This window comes from Bombus bifarius, unplaced genomic scaffold (genome assembly GCF_011952205.1).
Source record: "Bombus bifarius isolate JDL3187 unplaced genomic scaffold, Bbif_JDL3187 scf7180000009243, whole genome shotgun sequence".
Lineage (NCBI taxonomy): Eukaryota > Metazoa > Arthropoda > Insecta > Hymenoptera > Apidae > Bombus > Bombus bifarius.
The window spans coordinates 5,093,193-5,109,090 of NW_022884989.1; the positions used below are offsets into that span (position 1 = coordinate 5,093,193).

Here is a 15,898-nt window from a genome sequence, read left to right on the forward strand (position 1 = left end):
AATTGTTTCGGCTCGTTGTTTCTTACGCATTAGAGTACGTTTTAAACGAAACAATTTGATACGTGATATACCAAAAAATTGTAAATCAACAATCGTCAGAATTTATATTTTTGTATGAAGTTACATTTTTAAGTAATTTTTCGTTTTTCACATATTTCTGCTTGAGTCTCGCTTCGCTCAAAAGCATTAACGTAACATACGGAAATAAAACCTATTGGATGGTATTCTAGAATTATTTTGCAAAAGTATTGCAAGGATATTGAAGAATTTTGGCGGATTTTTTAAAACGCGAAAAGCTGAGGAAAAAGGTACTGTGTGGACTTGAACGATCAAGCGTGCAGACGACGTCGGTAAAAATAAGGCTGCAGACGAGTGGCTGAAAAAAATGATTTTAATCGTGCGAAACAGATTAGAGAGAGGAAGAAAATAGGACGATTTTTCCAACCTGATGGTAAAAGAATGGCGCGTACCCATATATCTACATAAATACTCTCGAAAAAATGTAGTAACACCGTTTAAACGATTCGCGGCTGCGATTGCCACAAGTGGCGTGAAGTTCAACCAAAAAAAAAAAAAGAAAAAACAGAAAATAAAAAAGAGAAAGGAGGTGCATACGAAACAAAAAGATGAGAGAAAAAAATATAAGCGGAATTGGTCGCCGCGTTGGAACAGTTCCACGTGCATAAAAAAGATAAAAATCCGATCCCGGAAGGACTCTCGATGCAGTTTTGCTACTCGTTCGCCGCGAGACTATCGATGAATTTACGTCGACGAGTTTTTTCGTGGCTTGTTAAATCACAGCTTTACGATCGACGGAAACGATAGTACCGATCCTCTCGGTTGCTGGCCAGGCATAAAAGCAAAAACATAGAGGGGAAAAAGAATAAAAATGCCGGAAAAGGATAAAGGGAGGTGGTGGATAAACCGATCACCGGATGGACGGTTTGTTCGCGCGAAAATCGAGTTTTACGAGAGCCCGGCCAACGCTAATCCGCCTGTTCGCTATTTTCCCGACGAAAAAAACGGGCTTTCGTCGCGACTTCTGTTAACGCTGCTACTATTAACTAGGATTTATTAAACTGACTAAACAAGAGAGTTGTTCCGGCTTCTCGACGCTCGAGAATCTCTTTACACGCGTATTTGTGTGCTCGCATAAAAGCGAATGATACCCGCGTATGTGTGGGATTGTGTAAATAAATTGATAAGAATCATTGTGTTTTTAGAACTGGAATTTTTAAAGCTTCCTTTAAATCACTTACTGGAAGATTCTATTACAAGTAAGAAACGACGGAAATCTCTGTAGTTTATTAGATACTCGCGATTAAAGTAAACGATTTGTAATAAAACCATTTCGTGGATGGTAATCGCTTTGCCTCGCCCAAGAGTCGCTCTTAACTGACAGACAGATCAATCAACAGATTAGAACTACGACTATCGACTAGCGAATATATACTGTGCATGTATAATTATGATAAAAGTGTTGCTAATTTTTCCACAATTATTCGTATACTTTAATCATTTGAAAAGAAAAAAATTTGTGGCGTGTCGTTTTGATGAGTTTGATATATCTAGCGTTAAAATAACACGCAGCGTGTAATAATTATTCTCTGGTGCACAACGTCGCGGAAAAATCCGGGTATATTCCAGGTTCTATCGGACCCACCAGATCGGATCATCTTTCATTGCGAAATTGCACCGTTTGTCGCTTCTGCAAATGTCCCGTGCAAATCGTTACGAAGCTGGTCCCTCGTCATCTGTCATACTTAGCGTACCCACACGCGCGTCGTTTTTTATTAACGAGAAAAACGCGACAAGTGTTTAACTACAGACGTGACACACGTGAGCGAGGTGTTAAATGGTTTTCATCCATCGTTTCAACTTTGTTGCACGTGCAGATACCAACGAACGTATAGCACGGTTACGTGTGGATTGCTGCAAACATTATTAAGCTTACTTTAACGCTTATAAATTTTATTTCGAACATTGGACACTCGTGCGAATAAAAGATTCGATGTACTAATAGAAATGTCTCTCGCATAATTCACCGTCATACAACGTTGCAACTCTGATGCATCAAAAGATCAAAAGTTTGTCTATAGATTGGATATAGCCGGAGGTTATTAGCCAGTTAAGTTCAATGTTACATCCTGTCTGAGTGCGATAGAAGGTCCCAGTACTCCCCAGTTGACTTATGACGTTGCTCAGATAATCTGTTATGATCGCGTCATTTAATTCCGTCGATATTGTTGTTTTATCGCTTCCGGGTTTGTCGAACAAGCGATCAGACTGATGCAACACAGATGTCCATTGTCTTTTCACCTGTCTAATTTTAACGATTCATCGACGTCATTTCCGATTAGAAAATGTCAAGTATGCACATCTGTAGCGACTTGATTTTACGAGTTAAGTAAATGTACGGATTCTCTGCAAGCTCTTCGCTATCTTTAATTAATTGTAACACGTAAGTTAATTAAATCGTAGCTTGTTAGTTAAAAGGAAATATCAGAGAACAAAGTTGCAGCTGGCAATAAGATATTTAAGTTGCTTCGTAAAATTTCGATATTTATTCCGCTCCTAACGGACTTTTAGTTACTCGATCAAATACCAGTTTTCGTGAGGAAGAGTTGACCGTGTGTAAACGCGAAGTTTGAGATTAAGTTGCCACTTTGTGTCCGAGTTCGGAGATGAACGTGTCAAGGAATTGAGAATTGTTATTTAAACGAAGTTCGCGTTCCATTTAACGATCGACCTGCAGCATGAAGCACGTGGCTTTTGTTCGGTCCAACATTTATTCTGTTTTATTACAGTAACCATCGATCACTGCAACCATAACGGTTCGTTCTGGCAAAGTATTTTTACCACAAATAATCTTGTAATCTAAGATGAATCATTAAACGATGGAATTACGAAATTTACAAAAAGCGGAACGAATCGGTTCGACCTCTGAGAGGTTCGCATGACGATGAAAAAATTCTTGGATTCTTCCACGGGTTAATAATTTATAGGAGATTCGACAATCTGCGGAGTTACGTCGCATCTAATTTAAGAACCAAGTCAGCCGTGAGAAAGAATCTCGCGAGGGTTGATTTTGCAAAAATCTGGGGAACGCCATTAAGCTGTTGATTTATATTTGCACGCATCGTCACGCGTGTTTTCGAGAATCCTTAAAAACCAGTTGCTCGGATATATCACCGAACAGATGCACTGGGGATGATTCACGAAATGTACGACTGAACTCGACAACCCCTTTTTACTATTCACTTTGCATCTTCGTGTATTAACATAATTCTTTGGAGATTCTTTGGTGGTTGAAGGGGGAAAATAGCGTTTTATTCGAATTTAAGCCACTCTTCGTCGTGTATCGAAGAGCGACATGAAAGATGACTCATAATGGAAATTTCGAACTTACAAACTTCAAAAAGGGACTATCACCCAATTCGACGACTCAACTTTTTCGATCGACGGTATTCAGAGGAAATTTGGCCAATTTTCTTTCTACTTCGTGACGAATAGATTGCTGGAAAATATTTGACGTTCTATTATTCCTCAAGAAACGGAGAATCGAGATTCTTTGAAATTCAATCTCGCAACTTATTCATTGAACAGTACGCTCATCTTAAAATTCGATATTCGTGTTGGAATATTTCCAATCGACGCAAAATATAGAAGAACAGTCACATTGTTGAAGAAACGCTACGAAATACTAAATGTTCGTTGAATGAAATTATCATTTGTAGAAAGATATATCTACGTAAATAAATGATCTTACTATTAGTTTACGTAGTTGAGTTGCACGATGAATATCGTTTCCGATGTGGAAAGTATCGATAGGTGTAGGTATTTTAAACTGGAAGTTTCTCAACAAAATAGACACCGATACGTTGCTTTCGCCATCGTATAAGTTTGTTGATTCCAATTTCGTAAAAGCAGTTCGAGGCAGTTTGATCAAGTCTATGTCCGTAAAAGAAAATCGTCGAAAACTCCCGTCTCTGCATATTGCGCTCCGAAAGAGATAAAACGTAGATACTTGCAGAATATCTACCAAACCAGACAAGATAACAACGATCTCGACTCTTCTGAACAACCTAATACAAAAACCAAAGCAACCGTCCGATGTTTTATCATTTTAACGTCAAACTTATAATATTTTAGAACTTTAATTCTATCAAACTTCAAGAAATGGTATCGTAAAAAAAAGATATAACAAAGTAGATTTGACTTGTTTATAAACGACCAATTATATGACATAAAACGATTAGAAAAATTTAGAAAATTAATTTAGATGTTTAATTATTAGGCGGAATTCGAATTTTTTCAATAACTCGCCGATACGTAATAAATAATTATGTATATACATAAATAAAAATGTACGTACTTAATAAATAATAAGAAAGCAGGGACACTTTGTCTCCTACTAGAGCTGCAAAGAGTTAAATGTGAAGAAACGACATTTATTAAGCTAGTAAGCAATAATCAACGAAAGTACCAGTTTCTTCAAAGGAAGGATTTCAATTCGGAATCTACTGTGCACATTAATAAATTGGAAACGTACGAGCCTACGAACTGGAGATTCATTTATCAGATTCACGTCCATTTCACCTCGCGCGGCCACCGATAAGATAAGCTCCCAAAATGAGATGGAATAATTCACCTGGTTTCGTGTACGAGCCTCTTAATACCCGGCGCTATGCGTCATGCGAGCAGAGAATTTGTGCCCCATTACCTGTTAAGTCCATTTTATAAAGCTGCCGGCTAAATCTTTCATCGTCTGATTTATCATCGCGTCGCTGTGCAACCGGCCTAGAATTTATATCTCACGATGTGCGAAAACGTTCACACGATTCGCTTATAAACGTGTAAGTTACTGCGAGTAGACTTAGGTAAGCCCGGGATTTAAATGACTAAGCAAATTTCTAAATATACAACGGCGGAATTCTTTCGCGCGTGAAACACCAAAAATGTCGCGTAGACTCATCTTCGTGATAGAATGAAACGACCTACGAGATATCCACTTACCTGCTTAAACGGCACGAGATGGAAAAAAGACGCAACATTATGTTAGGTTGGATCAGGCTTTCGTGGAACAAAGATTTCAGAAGATAAATTTCTAAGGAATATTCGGAAACGGAGTTTGCAGATGTATGAAATTATAGCGATAGTATTTTTTTGTAAGATGAAAAAATAATTGAATGTTTTATGTGTAGAACGGAGGTAAAAGTTTCTATTGTTCATGAGGTTGCTACCTTAAAATACTTAGTATGAAAAAATAATGTAATTACATGTAGAATGAGATTATTGTCTTAAAGTTTTAATTATACTTGTTGCATTCGATCATTCATAGGAATTTTCCAGTTTATCAATCCGATTAAAATTCTATTTGCCCATGCCTAACAAGATAATAAATCTACAAAATACCAAATCGCATCGATTATCAACACTTACTTTAAATTGTAACAGCGAGTTTTTCATATTTGATACGCTTACCACGAAATTAAAAAGTCTGAGAAAATTCGCGTAACATCCTCTAACGTTCTAAACTAAAATTATCGTAAAATTTCGATTGAATAATTTGTTTAAACACGTTGTAAAATAAATTGAAGAAAATAAAACACACCACTATATGAAGTTCAACTATACAATTTCGATTATGATTATAACTCGTGATCATCCGTATGAACTTTCACCTAAGAACACGAACGATGAACCAGAGTATAATTCAATTATTAATTCTTTCAAAATTCTCTAATTCGTCTGCGTCCAATAAAAAATGACGAGTTTGTCCAGAAATACGTACATCAAACTACACGTGGATCCAAATATTCGCGAAAATCTTCTCATTCGAGGTATCATTCGCGAACCTTGAATAACACGATGTATAACCCAATAAATCTGTTGGAAATTGCCCCGTGAAATTCGGAACGCGTGAGATAATGCGGCCAAACGGCGGAAAACGAAGCGTAGATGCAAATACGAGTAATGTAGAGATACGGTGGATGAACGGCACATAACATTCATTATGCCGAAACCGAAACGTTGAATTCAGATTCGATTGGCCGGTGAACGTACCCAAGATATGTAGTTGGTCAGGTTGTACTATAAATAACGGAAGTTTGCGAGCACGCTTCAAAGTTATTCCTATGGCGCCTTGGGTCAGACATGCACTTGACTCGACGTTCCTTTTCGTGACATAACACCCGCCATGTGTTCTACAAATGTAATCTCTGACCATAACGTTCACCGATCCGCCACTATTTTTACGAAGATTTCGTCTCATCGTTTTCGAAGGAAACTTAGTAAGCAATCCGTTTAAGAGAAAGAACGAGATAAACTTCTGCGAAGTGGATGAATAAATTTGGAACTCGAATAAGAGATCCAAAGCCACGTGTCTCCTAGTGTTTTCTATTAAAACTGAAATTCGTCGGATTTATTCTTAGAGAAATCATTTCTTCGTACCGTAATATCTAATTCTTTGAGGAACGTGCAAAGAAGTTAAAAATACACATCGAATTCGGGTAGTTGGACTTATGAAGTCGGAAATTTAGAAATTTCAAATTTTCAAGCGCTCCAACTTTAAATTTCAAATTTCAAATTTATTTGGAAACTTCGTTTATTTATAGAATTAAAAGTTTCATAGTATGAAATCTGCGATTGAAAGTTCGAAATTTCTGTTATGCGAACGCTACCGCGGATAACGTTAAATAAAGTTAGCGGACCGCTTCGTAGTTCTACGATTATTCTAAAATATACGAAGATCGTTGAATTCTAAATTATATACGAATTTACCGCAGATCTCGTTCCACAACATTGTAGATCTAGTTCACGCGGGATATTCAGTAGCCATACAGCTGTGTCATAATCATTGGCATCGATCACCGTGCTATAACAGAAACCGTTTGGAACGAACGAACCGGTGGAACAAGCACAGTGACTGTGCGCATTTTCTCGTCTGTCGCGCTTTCTCATAGCGGAAATGCAACCGATAAACGTCCAAGAACTGACAAAGGTCAGCCTATGAGTAATATCACGCGCGTTTCATCCTCCACACGAAACGCATAAAAGGAGTTTTATGCATAGCGCATCATGCGTGACCATGACCATAACTCAGGACTGAGTTAATACTCTGAAATATCTTCGATGTCTGAACAAACCATAAAATAGTATAATTGTTTCGAATACTTAACGAGCAATTTAAATCGTCGGGACGACTTTATGCAAAATTGCTTACGTAATCGCAGAATTGCTACCGTGTACTTAAATAATACACGATTAAAAGATTACATTACCTTAGAAGATACTCATCAAGAGCAATTTAAGTCTAAACGATTGCTCTAACGATATAATAGTCCCATTAATCGAAGCTCGAACGTTTCCTGTAAGTTCGATTTTCAAATCTGTTGCAACTTCTCGTACGTAAACCGATTTAAAATCTACAAATATGATACATCGTATCGGCCACTCTATACACGCTCCTGGCTATGAAATAACAAATTTGTTAGTTCTACAGCTGTTTACATGCAAATAGTTCAGTGAACGGCTCAGTCTTTGAATAGTTGAACAGTGTTAGCCTAACTACAAAAGCTACTAGAAAGCTGGCCAACTATCTATAATAAACATACCAGAAATTCCTTTGAAAATGCGAATCTCTTCAACTCAGAAGTATACGCGTGTTACGTATCTAAATGCATTATAAATTTCGGATAAGATCGTTCAGAAATTAAAATTTTTATTCATCCGTATAGAAGAAACGTATTAGTAGAAAATTAGTAAAATTAATGATCGACCATCGATTGATTTCTAATTTACTCTTCTCCCTTGTAATGTTCAATGAGACGATCAAAACGAAGAAAGTGAAATTCTACCAACGTCCATCGATATCTCTTTATTTATTTTTCTTTGTTTGTCGTTGAAATTGAAGGCGAATCTTTGCGCAAGATTTAGAACGATACGATTTAGATCACCAGACAGGCTGTCGAAAGACAATTATCCGGCAGAAATAGCGCCACGTATTTTTACGTCCGAATATCCGAAAGTAGACGACGTTACGTCAAAACGGAATTTCTACTGCGAGGGAATATTTCGAGCGTTTAAAAGACACTGCTTCAATTCGAGGTAATTTGCCACTGTTTCACATGACTGTCATCTAATGTATCTTCATTTGCCGCGTAATTTGCTACAGTGGCGATAAACATACAATACGAAATATTAAACCCGCTCGATTTCGTCGTAAATATTGAACATTGTGGAAATCGTAGATGCATCGATACCAAGAAACTTTCGATCCATTTTTTCTCAACGAGATTTAAAACGTTAAAGATTCTCGAATCGATCTTAAAATTCTATCGCTCTCATTAATAATATCATTGACCAACGCTATAGAAGCTTGATACACTGCCGCTGTGCTTGTCGATAGACCTTGCGCACTTTTGTGCAAATTTATATTCTTAAAAATATAATTAAAGAAGCAGATCTTCGATAGAAAATTGTTTTATCTACTGATAAGCATTACAAAAACCACTCTAATACTTCGTACTTTCGATATTCGATGTATTTCTCTATATCATACGTACTTTCTACGATTATGCGCTTTCGGATCTCCTTACTTATACTTATCGATAACATCGGTAAATCGCTACGAAATGCGAAAAAACAAAATGACGGGACAGGAAGGAAACCGACACAGACGTAGAGCGATAAAGAATGGATAAAAAGAGAGGGTGGATTGTGGTATCGGAAAATAAGAGCAAACGGTGAGCAGGGCCGCAGCCATCGAAAGGAGGCAGAACGTAGACGTTTTAAAGCCGTAAAATCCAAAACGTCATCCCCTCCAACTGCGTGTGCGTTACTTTTACGTTAATGAGGGGCAAATTATCGGAAAAGAGGCCTGCTGACGTAACAGGCTGTCATAGAGTCACAGAGGTTCGCAGGACCTCTTTCTCTCGGTCACACTTTCATCGTCAATATCGGCTTTCTCTTTCCGATACGCCGCCACCTCGAAATCCAATAAACGTTGGCTGACTCTGTTTATGGTTATCGCGGAACGATACTGTTGCGTTCCGTCTACGTCGATGTTCCGATAGAATCGCCTGCAAATCGAATATCAAAGCGATGGAATATCGAGTGCGCGGCCCTGATCGATTACCCACCCCATCCTTATAGCTTCATCCCTTGCCATGTACCCGATGAGCTCTCTTCGACCAGCTGTAATCCCGTGTTAAGCCATCCGAGTCGTGATTTTTTAACGACCTGTGCGCCGCTCGTGCGTGAAGAATGGATAGGAAAAAGGATGAGAAATATTCCGAGAGCAGAGTTTGAGGGAAAGTCGAAAGACAAGTTTTGAAGGCAGATTGGAAATTCGAGAGTTGGAAAAATTATCGGTCTTGGCGTTACAAGTTGGGAACGAGGTGGAGAGATTTCCGAAGTTTAGAAAGTAACACATACGTAGAATGTGAAGTGAATTAAAGATTGGAGGATGTTTTAGTAAATGAGGGTATCGTGTATCGTGAAAATTGATTTTCTTTATTATTTTTGGAATAAAATATTTTTGAAGAAAGTAGGTTGGAAGATAGTAGAAACGAAAGAAGTATTTGGTGTAAGTAGGAGTATTACATCATGTACGCTATGCTATGGTAAAAATACCAAATAGTCGTGTAAATTAGGAATAAGAGGCGTCATCGTTGCAAGGTCAACAAATTGGAAAATTAATTCAAAAGTTAAATGGCTAGTTAAAAGTTACAAAAGTCAAAACTTAAATGGAATTGCTCCTCTAATTTCTCACTTATTGGAATTAATCAGTAACTTAGAGAAAGTATAATATACGTGTAATTTATTTTTCTAACGATTGATATTTATTTTATTTTATTTTATCCTATCGTATTAAATAAAACTCGTTTATTCTTTCTCTTTTCCCGGCAATGTACATATCTCGTATTTTACTGAAATCGGGATATTATGCACAACATTCCATAAAAACCTGCAAGCTTATCACTGAAATTTTTTAAAGTTGACTTAAAATATTCAAGAAACATAGTAGCTCGCGTACAAGAAAGTTAACAGATAATCTGACAACGTGTAGTACTTGTGCTATAACGTGTATATACTGAGTTCATCCTCTTTCACGATTCTGCAATCCTGCGAACGAAGTGGCGCCATGTGGTCAAATGAGAAAGCAAACGAAACAAGTGGGGGATGCAACGAGCGACACATCTTGATGGGCAACTAATTTGATTCTAAAACATTCTTATAACTCTTATAACTCTTATAACTCTTATAAAACTGTACCATAACGTAAAATTACTGCTTGCTTCAACAGAATTTTATATACGGATTTAAAGCAGCATTGCTTTTTTGCGTTTCTTAATACGTTTTTAACTTTATAAAAAACGTAAGAAACAAGTCTTTGTTTTTAAAAATAGTTCGTAGGTGACATAAAGGTTATACTATTAGGAAAGGACATTACAAGGGAGTGGATAAAAGGTTGATTACGATGAAAAATTATTTCAACGTTAAAAAGTAACTTCGTCTATCAGAATGTTTTAGTTTATTGCGAAAAATAATGAAATTTATAGTTGTTAATTTAAATCGCGGCATCGAGACGCGGGAAAGATAAGATTTTAATAACAGGGGGCGTAGCTCAGATGGTAGAGCGCTCGCTTAGCATGCGAGAGGTACCGGGATCGATACCCGGCGCCTCCAAAGTTTATTTTCTTTTTTATTTCATATTTTTTTCTCCTAAATTATTCTTCTTTTGCAATCTTACCTTTCTGAAGAAAGAAAATGATTTAAATACATTTATTTGTGTTCTACCTCCCATTATCACCACACAAAAAAATGTTTAACAAGGCAATATTCGATATTATTATCCCTATATTACCAAAAACAATTTCCTTCATACAAACAGATATTACCTTATTCGCGACGCGTAATTAAAATATTTTTGTTATTGCAAAGTATATCGCGCCATCGATTTTAAAATCCTCGTAAAACTATTTTCAATTAAAACTATTTTATTACCACATATGTTCATATAAATTCATATATTTTTCGTTTTATCAATATCGAGAAATATGTTATTCATTCATGAGTCTCGTAGAATTCGGTGCAACAAATAGAAAGTTATGAATGGGATGATTGACGCTCGAAGAATAAGAACAGACCAACTACGAAGTACATAGTGATTTTGTAGTAACGCGATATGGCATGTGTGTACAGTGTACACACATAGCCGGGTATGTATAGCGTTTAGACGTTCCTCGGAGCGCTGTCCTAAGCTCGTTTAGCTCCTCTAGCTACCTCTTCGGACAATCTGCTTTCCGGTTGATTCTAAATCATGATTTACCAACAACTGGCAGAGAAACTAAATAGTACTAGTTCGTTTGTTCACGTATCCATCCTAATCGCTTTTCTAATCGGCACACTGAACCTCGTGACCACGCGCTTTGAAACTTGTTATTGCAAACCTGATGTACTGGTATACCTGTTGATCTGATCTATGTTAGATCACGAGTGAACGTAGTCTAAAGTAACACATACACTGTACTTATGTATTAATAGATGGAATTTTTATTCATTGATTATTAATGGACGATCGATATATTTATTATGTATTCATTATTTATTAAAATATAAATTTGTTAGTTTGTTCGGTGGAATTTATTTTTCACGAAGTATGTCTTATTAACGATGAGATTTATCATTGTCTATTAATTATTAACAGGTAATGGATATATTTATCATCTACCACTCGTTATTTATTTATTAATAATATATCAGTTTGTTACTTCCTGTCATGATACGTGCAATACGTACAATTCTGTTCTAATGATAAATTAATAACGTGAAAGGTAAAAATTGGGAAAGATATTTTTACAATCATATTACATAAATAGCGTTACATACAAAGAAAGTACTTGAATAATCGTGAGTTTTACGTATATCATATTACATTACGATAGAGTACCTGATCTAATATATAAAGTAATAGAATATCTAATATATAAAAAATATACAAAGTAAATTGAAATTTAAAAATTCTTTAAAGTAAACTTTGATAATTGACAAATATTCTATTAAACAATCCGCTCCTCTTCCTTCCATTACTTCCTTGAGTGTCGACACTCAAAGAATTTAAACCAATGTGTAATATAATTTCTATTTCATTTATAATACATTCTCTATCGCAGAAACTAAATAGAAAGATAGTGGTTTCGTACATCGGAGCGTCATCCACCCTCGCAGACTTCTGTGATCCTGGTTCCCAGCCCGATCTATGTTCTCAGAGCCATTGTTCGGATGCGGTCAAGCGTCCTTTACAAAGCACTCTGCGTGACCTAGTGACCACTATGCCATACTTTATACTTACACAATAAAACACCATGAAACACATCGTTTCTTCCTTTATTCCAATCTTCCTCGTTCGACCTCTACCCTCAATTAACCTTACATCCCACAAAAGCGTAGCCCAAAATTCATCATCGAACGAATCCAATCCGCCCAGCTTATAACTTTCTGCCATTAAAATAATTACGAAAAATTAATACCTTGAAAATTTACCTTCAAAATTTACCTTCAAAATATACATTTAACACGTTGAAACATTACATCCGACCAAATATACAATTTTATAACATATATTCCAGTCATGTTAAAGTTACTTCCTTTCGACCGCTATCAGTTCGAAAGCAAAATTCAAATTGTCGAACTGGTAATTTTCTTTACAGGGATAATTAAGTATTGATACTTTCAAAGGTTTTCTAACATCTTACACGTTAAAGCTTCAAATCTAAATTTAAGTCTAAAACATATAATTTCACTGTATCTATCTGTATAAGAATAAATTCTGTTCACTTTAATGTTACTTGCTTTTGTCCGTCACTTTGGTCCGATATCTCGCGCTCCACGGTACAAAAGAAATACTCGTGAACCCCCGTTTGACCCGGTTAGGGCTGAAGAAAGCTACAATAAAAAGATCGTCGTTCCAGATGCTTCGTGCAACCCTCTTTTGCCTCGTGTTCTCCTAGTGCTGCGCATGTTTTTTCTTTGTTCAACGTTTCAAAATTTACCACCCTTTATCCGTACGTGTATACGCGTGTCGCGCGTCCACAAACGAACGTCCCCCTTGTCAAGAAACACGCACACCACATGAAGCTACGTATGCTGTCACACAAAGGAACAGCGAACACGTTCTGCAACCCTAATAATGCGTGTGTAGATAAGATGACGTAATGTGCGTGCCACGTGTACCTGTCGTGAATGGAAATGCGTTTCCGGGGACACGCGCCTCCGATCGATATGCGCACGCGTTTGCGATTTATTTCATGTCGTCGTAGTTGTGATATATATCGGTTACAAAACTTGAGGATCTGCGAGTTTTTCTCTGAGAAAGATTTGTGTAACATCGTGAAATATTTTGGACGCGATAATGTCTTAAAGTAATGGTAAATTCAACGAGTACTGAGACCTAAATAAAAAATGCTAATGTACATCGAGTAACGATATAACTCGGTTTATCAATTTACTTGAAATCGCTATTTTTAATGAAATGGTGAGTACGTTCGCAGAAAAAGGAATTTAATATCGAAACAATTACGTGAGAATATGTACAGTGTTAATATCGAACGACATTAAGGGCGGATATACTCTGTGAAATAAAATATAGTTTAGAATGTTAGAAGAGGCTACGGGGATATATAAAGTTGAAGAAATATCCATTTAGGGATTAATAATTTCAGAAATATTAACTGATACCAGATCGTCGGCGTAACTCTATGAAATTACGAAATCTACAAAATTATTATTTTAATCTGTTTGAAATTAACTGCTCGCTAAGAGAGTGTCTAACATGTTGGAAGACTTAGACTCGATCGTTTCTTCTCTTAAAAGTCCACTATTTTTCTAATTTATTAACAAGTCCGTATTAAAACTCTATTATATAATTATCCATAACTCGAGAAATGGAATTTAACGCAACAAAAATCAATTTATTTCTCTGCTATTCATTTTTAGAACCGTTTGACTTGAAAAGTTTCTGACTTGAGGAACAATCTGTTCGTCGTCCTTTGTTCGTATATAATTTATCGCATACAATTCACTCGTTTTAAAATGTTCGTACGCGTAAAAGTACAAGAACGACAAGCGCAAATATGTTAAAACCGCAAAACAAATAAATTCAATTGGATAGGTACGATAACGACTGCACTTGGAGGAAAGGGTGTTCGGCGTGCACGCGAGGAAATATTTCGAGGAAACGGATGTCGTGTGTGACGTATCTCGAGGATGCTCGTTGTTTATGCGTCCCTTGCACAGTTGGACGGTAGTCAGGCTTTGGCTTCACCACCAAAAAGGAGTAAAGGAGAAGCCACAGGAGCAAGGCGGAGATCATGCTTCCCCGATAACTCACGTTCGTGCAGCAGTGCGTGAGCCTAACCCAGTCTGCAAAGCGCGGTGAAGTTATGGTGGTGCCACGTACGAGCGTACAGTGCCGACTAAAACCTTTACACGCGAATTAACCAAGAGATTAATCGATCTGTCGCGATTGCTTTGCCGTAAAAGTTCGATAATCCATGACACCTTTGCGATCTACAGATACCGAAAACACGACGATATTTGAGAATCAATAATTCGAAATTATTTGTAAATTATTATCCAAGATTTATCATCCGGGGTTACTCTATCCTGGAGTGGAATTTGGAAATAGCAATTGATTAAAATTGATCGATATTTAGTGTCGTATGAAGTATCGATGAAAGTGTTTAATGTTGGATGTCGAATGGAAGTATTATCTGTATTTAGATGAAAGATAATTCTGTAGTCAGGATGTTAGAATTAGGAAATTCGAAATAATTTTTATTCTACGATTAAATGGAATACGTAAGATGCATTATATCTTTTTGAAATATTTAAAATATTTGATGTCACAAAATATGCGCGGAGAAGAGTCTAATGTTTAGACGTTGAAATTGAAATATCGCGTTTAAGCGTAATTTTATATACAAAATACTGAAATTAAAAAGTCATTGGAGCAGCTTTTTAACATTTAAGTTTAAAATATTTGCCATGGTTAACTGCGAGCAACTGCTACAAACTCTTAATCGACACTGTACGTAATAAAGTGTGCGTACGCGCGTCTTGCGGCCGTGTGTATTTATATATGGAACACATAAGAAGTAGTCGGGCCCTTTGAACACTCTCTATGGGGGCTGATTCCTTGGTAAGGCCACGCATTACCCCTCAGGCCCTTCGATCATTCCTGTCCTTAGAATACTTTAATACACTTTTCACGTTCTATCAGCTCCAACACGCAACGTATAATCGCATTGATTTTATTTTTTATTATTGATCGAATGAAATTATAAACTGATAAAAAAAAGCTGTATTTCAATCGTGTTATGTTTTTCAAGTAAAAGAATCAAGATACATATATAACATCAGCTATAATTATATCGATACGCTAATAGGTTTCACGTTTAAATCTAAATAGTATTACGTTTATCGTTAATTTTATTTAAAATTTATAACAGCGTTCGTTTAACTTTATTAATAAATTATGGTTATAATTGTGCGTAATACGTAAAATATTTCATTTACGCGCATTACAAAATTCACCATAATTGAACAATACTCTATGTAATTTGTACGTTTATATGGATCAATGGTGCCGATCAAATGAAATTTAAAACGGAAGAATACTGTGTATAACAAAAATTTACCGTCATTACTCTCTTCGTTGTACCATAAATTACAATAAATATCTACAATTAATAAAGATAGTAAAATAAAAAAAATATATATATTTCTATTCTTCGATACGATCCACTATGTGTTGAGAATGTAGCGCAATTTCCAATACTTCAGTTGCACGAAACACAGTTATACCAGAGATTTAATTAACGTAACATAAAAA

At 36.3% G+C, this 15,898-nt stretch overlaps 1 protein-coding gene and 1 non-coding gene across 5 annotated transcripts in view; both read left to right on the top strand.

Annotated features, from left to right (window-relative positions):
• LOC117214700 (xaa-Pro aminopeptidase 1-like) overlaps positions 1-15,898 on the top strand; it is a 46,111-nt gene that overhangs the window by 4,572 nt on the left and 25,641 nt on the right. The gene's annotated exons all lie outside the window — the stretch shown is intronic.
• Positions 10,620-10,692, top strand: Trnaa-agc. The gene has a single exon. It is a non-coding gene; the product is annotated as a tRNA-Ala (tRNA).